At 48.8% G+C, this 13,365-nt stretch overlaps 1 protein-coding gene across 3 annotated transcripts in view; it reads right to left on the bottom strand.

Moving 5' to 3' along the window:
* LOC133339173 (oocyte zinc finger protein XlCOF6-like) overlaps positions 1 to 13,365 on the bottom strand; it is a 41,850-nt gene that overhangs the window by 26,329 nt on the left and 2,156 nt on the right. For 2 of the 3 annotated variants that reach the window (XM_061547330.1, XM_061547329.1), the window contains exon 1: positions 1,939 to 2,019. The exons of the other annotated variant lie outside the window; for it this stretch is intronic. The gene's annotated coding sequence lies outside the window, so the exon portion shown is untranslated. Of the gene's footprint in view, positions 1 to 1,938; positions 2,020 to 13,365 lie in introns of those variants that run through there. 3 annotated transcript variants of the gene reach the window in all.

The raw sequence follows: 13,365 nt of genomic DNA, 5'->3' as shown, positions 1-13,365 counted from the left end.
TGGTCCTGACAAGGGACCAGCGTCTCCTCTCGCGTGTCGCGCACGCTCCTCCGTTAGCTCCTCCTCGCGCACGCCCCGCACGCGCTCTCCAGTCAGTCGCTCCGATCCTCCCCGCTCCGCACACCGTTGGCCGACAGTGTGCCAAAGCCCCATCAGCCACGTGGCTGATGGCACGGCGGCCACCCAACGTGGTCCTGCTTCTTCACTCCAACAACTGACCCCGATCTCTTCCGGGCTCCCATCTATATCCTCTCTCCCACGTGACTCTGACTCCTCCCTTCCGGATCGTCAAGATCTGGCCTTCCCATACTGCCCTGTTGGTTCCACCTCCATTCACCTCGCTTCCCATTGGAGCCGAGGTGAACGGCAGCCCCTCCCACACGCCTCCCATACCGGGCTCCGCCCCCAATACCCCGGGCCGTGTGATTGGGCCAGAGCCCAGCAACAACCCGATTTACGCTCGCATTACACGATGATGCGGTGAAGTAAACGTTCATACGATATTACGGTGAATGCTTCCAAAACCAATACTGTACCCAAATATTACTGTTAACTTACTTTCAATAGAAACATGAATTGCTCACACGAATATTCTCTCTCTCTCTCAGAATCGACCAACTGATGTAGCAGACAAAACAATCATCTTGTTGAACGATTCTAAACCTTGACGCGGCAATGTTAGTTTTCTCTGTTGTTCAAGGTTTTATAAGTGTTATTCAATGTTTTTCCATTTAGTTTACTATTACACTATGAATTCTATGGCATAATTAACTATTTTTGTGCTTAAAAAAAAAAACAATATTTATGAGTCTGGAACGGATTAATCGTATATTTACACTATGAGATCTCTTTTACCAGTGGCAGAATATAGTAGTAGGTTTTTACCCTTTTAAACTGGTACAAAAAAGGTGTCAGTTTTGTACCAGTTTAAAAGGGTAAAAACCTACTACTACTGGATTAATCGTATTTACATACAATCCAATGGAGAAATTAGGTTCGAGTCACGACCAAATCGGGTTGCGACCAAAGTTATTGAACGGGTGGTGGGTGAGTGAGTGGGCCAGTGAGGGTGGGTGAGCGGGAGGGCGAGTGAGTAGGTGAGTGTGCTTGTGGGCGAGTGGATGGATGAGTGAGTGAGCGAGTTCTAGAGTGGGTGGGAGTATTGGATTAGTAGATGAGTGGACGAATAAGTGGGCGTGAGTGAGCTTAATTATTAAATGCTTTGATGTCTGCCGGCTGAGTCGCCCTTGAAAATAAGCTTCTTAGTTCAATGGACTTCACTTGGGAAATAAACTTATTCTGACCCTGAAAAAAACCTCTTGGCTGGTATCGTCCAAATATTGCAATGCTGAACAAATTCCTCCAGATTACTCAATCGGGAATACGCGAATAAGCACCGCCCCTCCCCCCGACTGCCAAACCAACTCGGCAGGGCGCTCCTGAACTGAAGTAAAGAGACTCAGTGTGATGAAGCACTCGAGTGTGCACCACGCTGGCGAAATTTTCACGACATCGCCCGTCGTGGGTTGGATCCCGACGCTGACGCGTGTTCATTTGGAGTTTGCGTGTCTCTCTTTCTGCGTGGTCGCATTTAGCTGCTGTAAATTTCCACACGATGACAAGCCACTTCGTTGTGGACAGGTCGCTTCTGAAAGAGATATATAGCTCAAAATAGTAGAAATATTAAAACAGAACATGGTTTTAAAGTAGACAGCCAGGTGAGGACAAATAAAAATAAACAAAAATCAAAGCAAATACAATCAGGCGATGGCAGGAGGCAAGGCCAGCATGGCTAGGCCACACTTTGTAACGTTCCAACCTGGACATCGATTCCATACTCGCTGCTACACTCAGTGATATCCCGAGGAGAACAATAGAAGAAGCGAGGCTGCACCTAAATAAACAAAAACCACCACCACCACGACGTGAACTTTTCACCTCGGATCTCAGTTGAGTGGCGATCAGCTTTCCGGGATTCCGTGACGTCACGCAGAAACGCGAGACGGGGGAGATGACATGACGTCACTAACTAGTTTAGCCCCTCCCATTTAAACCTTATGTTAATGAGTCAGGCGCTGACATTGAGTGAATGCGCGTGGCTTTGCCCAAATTATGATTTTACCCGTGACATGACGTCACTAGTGGGGTACACACCCCTGGCGTCTCGCAACAATGACGTCACGTGGAGTGGTAAAGTGAGAGCGAGCACGGTGAGGAGTGGTATTAGAGTTTAAGTTTATTTAGATTCCTTTTACATGTGTTGAGGAATGGAATGCTGACGTCAGATCACACTCGCCTCGGGGGGAATGCCGTCAAGGTAAAGTGACGTCATGCCCCCCCGGGGCATTTGAGGGAAGACCCGTGACGTAGACGGGGTCTTCGCCGGGAGTCAGAGGAGTGAGCGTTAGGAGAGGAGGGGGCTCCGGGATAGAGAGTTGAGAGCCAGGCTAAAGGGCTACTTTACCCGGCTGGCCGAGTTGGCTGAACCCTCGGTCAGTGCTGTGGGAAGAGCCCGATAGCCTGGTAGGGTATAGGGAACTCCCAGTACCCTTCCCATGGGGAGATTAGTTAAGAACTATTGTGTTAGCCCCTTCCCCCGAGTTAGGCGTAAGCCCTGAATAAATAGTTTGGCGTCAGCCCCTACACGACCGGCTTCAGCGTCCTTTCTACCACACAACACATTTCTTCCTCTGTTGCACAAGGATCCCTTGGGTGGGTAAGCTCAGCTACAACAAGAACGTGAACATTATTGCGTGTGTGTACACTGTGTGACACCACATCATAAGCATCAACATCATCGACATCATCATCAATCCCGTCATCATCACCACCATCATCAGTATCAGCACCAACAACAACCGCAATTCGTCACTATGTGGCGCTTGTTTCAGGCTAAGGCCACGTGAAATATCAAACTCCCGCGTGCAAGAGGTCACGGGACAGACACAGGTGTCATTGGTTGACTGAGATGAGTGGCCGATGCACCACCTGTGCCCCCTACTGTGCCAACTGTCTGTGCTTTAGCCACTCGGTGCTCCGCTCGTTGTGAGCGTCGCTCCTCTGCCCTCCGTTGTTGATGGAGGGCGACTGCCTCCAACTGCCCAGTAGTATTCTTCACGAGCCTCCTCCAGAGGTCGATCTTGACACTGTTGTTACCAGTCATCTGTAAGTCCACTCAGCTCCACATCCTCTATGAGCAGTGTTGAATCTATGACTGACATGGAGCCACGCACACAAAGCGACTAACACAGACGCCCATGGACTGACACACACAGACATATCGACTCACACACACAAACACATGGACTTACACACACACACATATGGACTCACACACGCATAGACATGCACTTTAGATACACACACATGGAGTTACACACACATATATCGATGTACACACATACAGCGACTCACACACACACATCGACTCACACACAGATATACGTGGACTGACACACACATTGCCCTACACACACATAGACATATGGACTGTGACACACAGACATCTACTTTAGATACACACACACATGGATTAACACACACACATCGACTGACACACAAACGCACATTGACTTGCACGTACATCGACTCATACACACGGATTCACTTAGACACATACACAGCGACTGATATGCGCACAAATGGACTGACACACACATACACAAACACTTGTACGTACGCACACATGGGGCGTTATCCGTTTGAAAAAGACAGACACACACATGGACTTACACACAGACATGGAGCCACACACATAGAAACCCATCGACTCACATACACACAAACATTATCATTGTAATATTTGTAAACTTATTTGTTTAATAATAGTAAACAATAAACCTTCAGTTCTTAGCGAAAGATGCAATAAAATTGTACTTGACATTGGCGTGGTGACGCGTCGTCCCGTGCAGAGCCCGCGGCCTCGCCTAGATTGGCAAGCCGGAGGAGGTGAGATATTGCCAGGCTGCGGGCTGGGCCGCTACTCCCGCCCCCCCCACCATCCCCCCGCCCCCCCCACCATCCCCCCGCCCTCGCCAGAATAATACTATGTATGCGCTTTAATAATATTAAATTCATATCTAAGGACTTTATAGTAGTGACTGCACGCATTGGGGTGGGGTGGGGAAGAGGACATCACACTGTGAAGAGAAATGGGCAGCGTGATTTGTATATTTATTCCATGTTAAACACGTAAAATAAAATGTCCCCGTGAGCTGGAGCGAACGCGCTTCACTTGGCAGGGTCCGCCCCCCCGCAATTGTGAGTTGGTACGGTCGATGTCGCGCAATAAGTACATAATAAAAATAAGAATGGCACTAATTCGTTAATTAAATGACTTTTAAATTTACGGACGTGAAAACGGAATAGCCTATTCCCACCATGGGGCTTAGGGCGTGCCGGCTGCCAAATTATTTCGGTCTTAAACCCCACCGTCCGAGAGCCAAATCCCCCGCAAGCGCGCGGAGACTTTTATATATAAGAAGACTAGCGGTAAGTACCCGGCGTTGCTCGGGCGAAAAAGGCAGACACACACATGGACTTACACACAGACATTGACCCACACACATAGAAACACATTGACTTAGACATACACACATATATGGTTAAACCCAAGATGGATCGTTAGCAGGCCAGCCTAAATGTTTCTCACCGACGAAGATGTTCCATTAGGGGGTGCACGTTTTGCAAGCGTAGAGAAGGGAGGGAATTACCGTGGCCGAGAAGACCTAAAGCTTCGTGCGGAGTAACAGACCAGGTATCTTCCACACAGCGTAACGCAACCAATGAAAAGATAATGGCGCTCGACTGATTTGGAGACCTCTGCCGTAAAACCGGAACCAGTCATGAGCACACTGGGCAGGTATGGAAATCTCGGCAATCTCTCCACAACTGCCGCATCACCAATTGTGAGTTGTGGGGGTGGATTGTTCGATGGTACAAAATACCCAGGCAGGTGCTTAGTTTTGGTGGGGCTGATGGTAAGGCCCCACCTCTTAGTGGCAAGCTCCAAGTTCAGCAGCAGTGCCTCCAACTCCTCTTCTGAGTGAGCAGCAATGACCAGAGAATCGGCATACCTAACATGGTTGAGCAATAGGGAGTCATCCCTTGACCGCACCCGGGCATCGATCAGCCTCCCATTTTTTCTGTACCATATGGTAATTCCTCAGGTACAGCCATTGAAGGCTTGACGAACTACGTGGTCAAAAGATATGTTAAATAATGAGGGAGCCAGAGAACATCCTTGTCACACCCCAAGGTATACAAGGAATGGCTCTGACTCCTAGGCAGGTAGTTTTACCCGTGTCCGTTCACCATCATGAAGATCTTTGATGATCATGAGCAGCTGGTCAGGGACTCCGAAAGCATGAAGAACAACCCAGAGGCCAAGCCTACTGATGGTGTCATAGGCCTTGAGCAGGTCAATAAAGCACATTTAGTCACACGCACACATGGACCTACAGACACGCAAATAAATGGACTTACACTGACTGACATGGAGCCACGCACACAAATCGACTAACACAGACGCCCATGGACTGACACACACAGACATATCGACTCACACACACAAACACATGGACTTACACACACACACATATGGACTCACACACGCATAGACATGCACTTTAGATACACACACATGAAGTTACACACACATATATCGATGTACACACATACATCGACTCACACACAGACATACGTGGACTGACACACACATTGCCCTACACACACATAGATATATGGACTGTGACACACAGACATCTACTTTAGATACACACACATGGATTAACACACACACATCGACTGACACACAGACACACAAACGCACATTGACTTGCACGCACATCGACTCACATACACAGCGACTGATATGCGCACAAATGGACTGACACACACATACACAAACACTTGTACGTACGCACACATGGGGCGTTATCCGTTTGAAAAAGACAGACACACACATGGACTTACACACAGACATGGAGCCACACACATAGAAACCCATCGACTCACATGTACACAAACATTATCATTGTAATATTTGTAAACTTATTTGTTTAATAATAGTAAACAATAAACCTTCAGTTCTTAGCGAAAGATGCAATAAAATTGTACTTGACATTGGCGTGGTGACGCGTCGTCCCGTGCAGAGCCCGCGGCCTCGCCTAGATTGGCAAGCTGGAGGAGGTGACACATTGCCAGGCTGCGGGCTGGGCCGCTACTCCCGCCCCCCCCACCATCCCCCCACCCTCGCCAGAATTATAGTATGTATGCGCTTTAATAATATTAAATTCATATCTAAGGACTTTATAGTAGTGACTGCACGCATTGGGGTGGGGAAGAGGACATCATACTGTGAAGAGAAATGGGCAGCGTGATTTGTATATTTATTCCATGTTAAACACGTAAAATAAAATGTCCCCGTGAGCTGGAGCAAATGCGCTTCACTTGGCAGGGTCCGCCCCCCCCCACGCAATTGTGAGTTGGTATGGTCGATGTCGCGCAATAAGTAAATAATTAAAATAAGAATGGCACTAATTCGTTAATTAAACGACTTTTAAATTTACGGACGTGAAAACGGAATAGCCTATTCCCACCATGGGGCTTAGGGCGTGCCGGCTGCCAAATTATTTCGGTCTTAAACCCCACCGTCCGAGAGCCAAATCCCACGCAAGCGCAAGCGCGCGGAGACTTTTAAATATAAGAATAATAATACAACATAATTAGCATTGTGGAGAATATATCTCCTTTATGTAACATTACAGTGTTTCCCTTGTGTGTACTATATTCGTGATTTCGAAAACAATTAGTTGGGGGATGTGGTTCCTAAGCTACAAATAAGTAAACTTTTTTTTTTAGAAACACGCTTTAATGAAATGTACCGTACTAGCAATGGAAGAACTACACGACTCCAGGAAGTGGCCCCGAAGCTTGCCACAATGTAAGGAACCGTGGTCAATTACAGCCAACGTCAGTTTACCGTGCACAATTAGACCCAAGCCGAAACATAACATATAAAAAAAGATCGTTAAAAAATATCTATTTTTATGATAGAATATAGCATTGTCATCAGTATGACCTAAGTATACCAAGTTTGCAGTCGATACTCATTGGGAAGTGCGTTAAAACTGAGTTACAAGATTTGAGGATACAACAACAACTGAGTGAGTTAAATAAAAATACCTTTGACCCTGTATCACAAGAACAACAGCAGTCACGTAAATGTTCCGCACAGGTTACGGTCAAAACAAACGCTCGTCTAGTTAGGAGATTAAATTTGTCACCATTTTATAACAAATGGTACTTACAGCTAAATTTTTGCCATCACGTACTTTACCATCCGGAATGCTTTATTAACCGGCATCTGTCAAATGACAATATAAACACGTTCCTTCGGAGTGGGCTGGTAGGAACTTGGTTGGACAGTGCATTCGTGCGATCCGTGTTGGATACCGTAGTCATGTTGGAAGTTGTAGCTGTTACTATTGCATCAGATGATGATTGTTGATTTATTGGTGTAGGTCTTTAAGTTCATGTAGCTGTTGCAGCAGGTCGCGCCTGTGCTGTGACGCCGCCTCCTGCGTGTACCACGCGCGCCAATCCACCTGACCTGGTCCTTGAACGGCCACGATGTTGTCGTAATGGCGCACCAGGTGCATGATGTTGAGCAGGGCGTAGACGCCGCAGTCGTAGCCATACGGTTGCTGCGGCACAAGCACCGTGGTGATTGCCACGGTGGTGATCGCCACCGGCGTGCTCACCGATTTGGCGCGCACGACCCGGTCCACCACCGTGCTGGCGAAGGCCGCGATGTTTTTGGCATTGCGCGACTGTCCGCACGCAGCCATTGAGTCTAACAGCATGGCAGTCGACCTTGGTGGGCACGTGGCGTTGACGATGACCAAGATCTGCCAGTGCGACTGGTCGTGAATCGGTATGATCCACACCGGCCTGGAAGACACGCCATCGAAGACGCAATTCAAGTCGTCGAGATGGCCCGCCAAGAACTTTGTGTACAGGAACGTGTTGAACAGGTGGATGTATGCCGCTCGCGGCAGGCAGTAGAACTGCCAGAACAGGTTGATGATGGTGTCGTTCAACCACTGGCCAGGTTGTAAGCAGCGGAAGTAGTTCGGGAACAGCCTTCCGTACCCCGGAACGAAGACAACGTGTTTGAGACAGGGGGCGGACAACGTGGAGTGACGCCGGGCGGAGGCGGGCTTGGTCGCCGCTTCACCGCCACAGCAGACTCTTGCGGCATCGGAGCTGGCTCCTCTGGCCGCGACCGTTTTCCGCGCAGGATGAGCGGATCGGGCGGAGGCGGGCTTGGTTTGGACCTCCGCCGCTTCACCGCCACAGCAGACTCTTGCGGCTTTGGCTCCTCCGGCCGCGACCGTTTCCCACGCGGGACGAGTGGCTTGCGAGCCTGTGGTCCCGCACGTGGTTGCCACATGCCGTTTTTGGCAATGTCCATTCGCCATTTCGTCGAATGTATATTTGGCCGCAACGTCTTGAGGTGCGCCTTCCGGAACGAGAGCGCCAAAGGAAAACAACGAAATCGACACGCCTGCCATACGCGGCTGAACATCACGTACAGCAACTCGAATGACAGATTCGGGCTGGCGCGACTTGGCTCCAGCAGGGCGATGATGTACGCAAACGTCGCGCCCTGGCATTTCCATGTGGTAATTGCGAATGACAGGTCGACCGCGTGCATGTCGTAGGCGACCATGACCTTGCCGTTCCGGATCGTCTTCGGCTTGCGTTTGATCAGTCCAATCGGGATGTGGACCGCGCCGACACCACCGTCAGCATCGCGCGGGGCGACGTTGAGATGACGCGGCCATGCGGCCACATCGACCCCATGCACGGAGACGATGATGTGGTCAGGCGGCATCGGCACGTCAATGACACGGCGGACGCCATCGTCGCCGCTGTCGCTTTGAGCACGTATGGCGGCGATGGTGGCGCGGCGTTCGTCCGCATTGTCCCACGTGACGGATACCAGCGTGCAGGGCGTGCCATTCGCGACATTGTAGACGACGTTGCCATTGCCATTGTCGAGGATCTGGGCAGGGCAGCCAGCGACAAAGTACCCGAACAGCTCGGGATTGTCTTTCTCCTGGTAGAGCAGTGACTGCAGCGAGACAGGAATGTCGCGCTTCAGGCGCCGACGCCACCGCAGAACGTGTCGTCCCGTGGCGACGGCGACGTGTACAGCACGTGCATCATTGATGACGGCCCGATCGCGATTGCTTGTCGTCAGGCACATGGATTCCGTGAGCCAGGCCGGATCTGCGGCGATCTCGGTCTTGGTAATCGGTGCCATCAGGCCATCGATTATGTCGTCGGTGATGGGGCGGAAGGCGCAGTCGGCATCCGTCCAGCTGGTCCCCATCGGGTAATGCCGCAGTAGCGCCCACATCCCCTGGAGGCGCCGGCAATGATCCGGACAGCCAGCGGCCCGGAGCTGCTCAGTCATCTCGAATACATGGAATCACTCGAATAGGGAGCGCGCCATCAGGTCTTCCGACGACACGGCGTCGTACATGACGCGATATAAATCGCGCCCGCATGTAACCGGCAGCTGTATGAAGTCGCCCACCAGGAGGATGGAGATGCCCCCGAAAACCACGCGTGGATTGTACATTGAGCGCAGATGCTGGTCCAACAGCACGAGGAAGGCCGCCGGCAGCATGCTGACCTCGTTGATGACGACGAGGCGCAAACTGTCGCCGCCGATGACGTTGAAAATCAAGTCCACCAGCTGGCCGGCGTTCAGGTCCTTGACGAACGACTTCCACATGGTGGCAAAAGTCTGCCCCTGGGGCAGAGGGCAGGCGTCGCGGGTCCGTTAGGCCCACGCAGGCTCTCATCGTTGAAGACAAAGGCGTCGGGATGGTTTGCGCATAGGTGGAAGTACAGCAGCGCCAGACGCAGATCCTTCGCAAAATTTTGCGACTTCGCCAGGAACCTGACAGTCTCCTCACTAGGGTCCTGCTCAGCGAGAGCGATCTCGGCCAGAGACGCCAGCATGGTGTCCTCAGTATCGACGCTGACGCGTCGCTTCTCAGCCTTCGCGATGCGTGCGCGCTCCAGTCGGACAGCACGCTCTTCGGGCGTCTGGGGCGCGGCACGTCGGGCAGCCAACGAGACGCGCGCGCATCAGTCGGGCAGCGCGCTCTTCGGGCGTCTCGTCCTTTATTGTGCGCCCGCCGCTGTACTGTGGCCAGACGTCGCCGATGGATGCGAACATCCCCACTATCTCCACACCGCCGATGGTTGCACTGAACGTCGGCGATCGCGCCAGAAAACTTTTGCAGTCAGGCAAACTGCAATATGCCAAGACAGTCACAGTCACTGAACTGCACAGAGTGCATGACAGACAAATATGCACGACAGATAGCCAAATAATCCCTGGTGGGCAGTGTGGAACCTGTTGTTCCTCCCTGTATAATATTCAAATACTGTCAATTATACCTGTATAATAATCAAATACTGTCAATTATCCTTTTTCACACTCACGATGTATGTGTCATGTCAGAATTATTGATAATTAATAAATGCCAAACCTATTTTTTTTCAAATTAATAAATGGCAACCTCGTGTCTTACCCACAAATCTAGCAACTACCCAAAGCGTTGAGTAGGCACGTAAAATATATTCATCAACTGAAATTGATTTTGCTCTTGACAAATAAACAATGCACGTCAGATTTGATTATTTACAATGCATGTACATTACATGCCAATGTTCATCATCATCATCAGACATGCTCAATCGACTGCTGGGAGAAAAGGTTCCCCAATATTGTCACCATTACTCATGCGCATGAGATGATCTCATTGCTTCATCTCTGTGGTGGTTATTCTCTCAGGCGTGTTTTCTCCTTCGGTTGACATTCCATCCCAAGTTCTGTCCACTTGCTATTATCCCTTTTAGCCACGACGTGTCTTGCCCAAGCCTAATGAAAACTCAAATTGCATTTTCGCAATGTTGCATTGAGGATAAAGTAAAGTAACCAAAAAATGACTGTATGAATTAAAATAGAGATGGTCAAAATGAAATAAAAATAATGAAATCATGACTGTAAATCAATCACAATTAATGTAATCACTGGAAAGTGTGCTGGGAGTGGGGGGGGGGACTCCAGTTTAATCATAAACATGGCCACAGGCAGCCATTGCCAGCATGCACACATGCCCAGTTAGGGATGTTCATTGAATTTTTTAGGGTTTTACGATAATTGCATGCACAAAAGCCTATTAAAAAAACCATTACCAATGTTCACCACACCCACAATGACCGGAGTGAAGTATGGTCAAAACAAGCTCAATGACTGACATGGCGTGGTTAGGCCTTCATCTAGCAGTGGCTTGACAAAGTGGTGTACGTTTATTATATTGTTTATATTGTATCTATAATGATCTGAACAATGACATTGCAACATGCGTCTGTAAAAATGCGTCCCATGCGCCAAGTAGTTTGATCAAACACTCAAAAAGTAGAAAATTATAGATTCGATGACTTAGGAATCAATACAATATTCCATAAGCAAACGGTAGAAATCGATAATAAAAGTGCAAGAGATACAAAACACTGAGTACGCTTCGCCAGTACCCTAACTTACAATAAGATATTATATGTGCATAGGCAGCTTACTCTGCGTCAAGAGATACGAGAGAAAAGCTGATCAATATACTCATGGTGCTTTTAGTGATAAAGCAAATATCTGTGGAGTCACATACCGCCTTGAAGACTCTTAATAGAAGACTCTTAATATTTACGTTGAAGCCTATTCGTCATTGTTTGAAGCAGCATCGGCGGGGGAGGGAGAGAGCACAGAGGTGGTGGGGTGGGAAAGGACTGGCACCATGATGCCCTCGAGTGGCATGGGAGAGTTAACGCAGCGAATAATATGCACGACAGACAAAAAAATCCCTGTTGGGCAGTGTGGAACCTGTTGTTCCTACCTGTATAAAAGATAACTTGACTTTAGGTAGCCAGGCAGACAGCCCCCTTAACTATCGCCCCCCCCCTCCCTTAGGCCCCTCCGCTGACCCCCCTTCCCTTAGGCCCCTCCCCTGAGCACCCCCCCCCCCCCATATCCTTAGGCCCCTCCCCTGACCCTCCTCCCTTAGGCACCTCCCCTCTCCGTACCCGGAAGTAGGTCTCCACCAATCAAAGAGCTGTTAATGTTATATATTTATTTATGTACGACAGACAGCCAAATAATCCCTGGTGGGCAGTGTGGAACATTGTTCCTACCTGTAATATTCCTTCACGTATCGAAAAATATCCTGGCATCTTTCAACGTGCTTTGGGACGTTGCTGAGTGGTGGCACGAATGCAGTCACAATTGCAATCTGCAATCCGCCATTATCGTGTTGTGGGCTGCCAAACCTGTTTCACTGTACTTGTACATACTGCTTCTCTACAATCAACTTAGAATGCTATACAAATGACTGGCGAGTACCTCTGTAAAATAATTATTTCGAATATCACAGTTAAAATGGTTGCTTAATTTCTTCGTTGAAAATGTTTTTATACTTGAGAAATTTGCTGAACCATAAAGTATACCTCAGATAACTGGCACATTTGATGAACTGACACCCTCGATTCCCCATGGATGCTGGATAAGAGCTTTTGCTGTATATGCTCAAAATCAGATCATACGCGTTAAAATTATAACTCTAAATAATCACACATCGCCAACATTGAATTATTGCATTGAAATATACTGCAACACATTACATGACATTTACTGTACACTGATCTCTGAATGTATGCCTACACCTGCATGCATGCTTAGAATGAGAGAAGCCAAGTGATAGCATGGTTGATGTTTGTTAAAAGAGGTTCACATCTGTCCGGCCGCCCACGTGATTACTGCAGCAATATTGACCAAAAATACGCACCATCTGCTTAACAGTGGGTGTTCAACATTCATGGTGTCAGGGTCAAAATTGGCCAAATTCGAAAGATTAGCCACAAACGACCAGACTGGGGTTACACATCAATCATCGCTCCACCCTACTGGCATACTCATGTCCACGTGCAGGTCAGTATGAGTCACCTTGTACCACAAAGGGACAGCTGCCACTTGGGCTAGCTGTCGAACGATTGAGATGAAATATGATGCAAGCCGCTTTTAGTTGAAGCATTAGCAAGATTGGCTACATACAGTGAGAAAGAAATAAAATATTTATGCAAACTCCAATATTAATCTAAATATTATAACACGTCGAATGCTGTGGAGCTTGGCTCCAGCTCCTGCTTGCAGATCTACCCAACCTCCAAGTCCACACATGCTGGCCGTGCCTACTCTGCATCTTCCAACAAGTCCACCTCGTTCTAGACTTG

The sequence above is a fragment of the Lethenteron reissneri genome, unplaced genomic scaffold, assembly GCF_015708825.2.
Source record: "Lethenteron reissneri isolate LAM-NWPU_2019-01 unplaced genomic scaffold, ASM1570882v1 scaffold_1640, whole genome shotgun sequence".
NCBI classification, from domain to species: domain Eukaryota; kingdom Metazoa; phylum Chordata; class Hyperoartia; order Petromyzontiformes; family Petromyzontidae; genus Lethenteron; species Lethenteron reissneri.
This window is presented reverse-complemented; position numbering and strand designations above follow the sequence as displayed.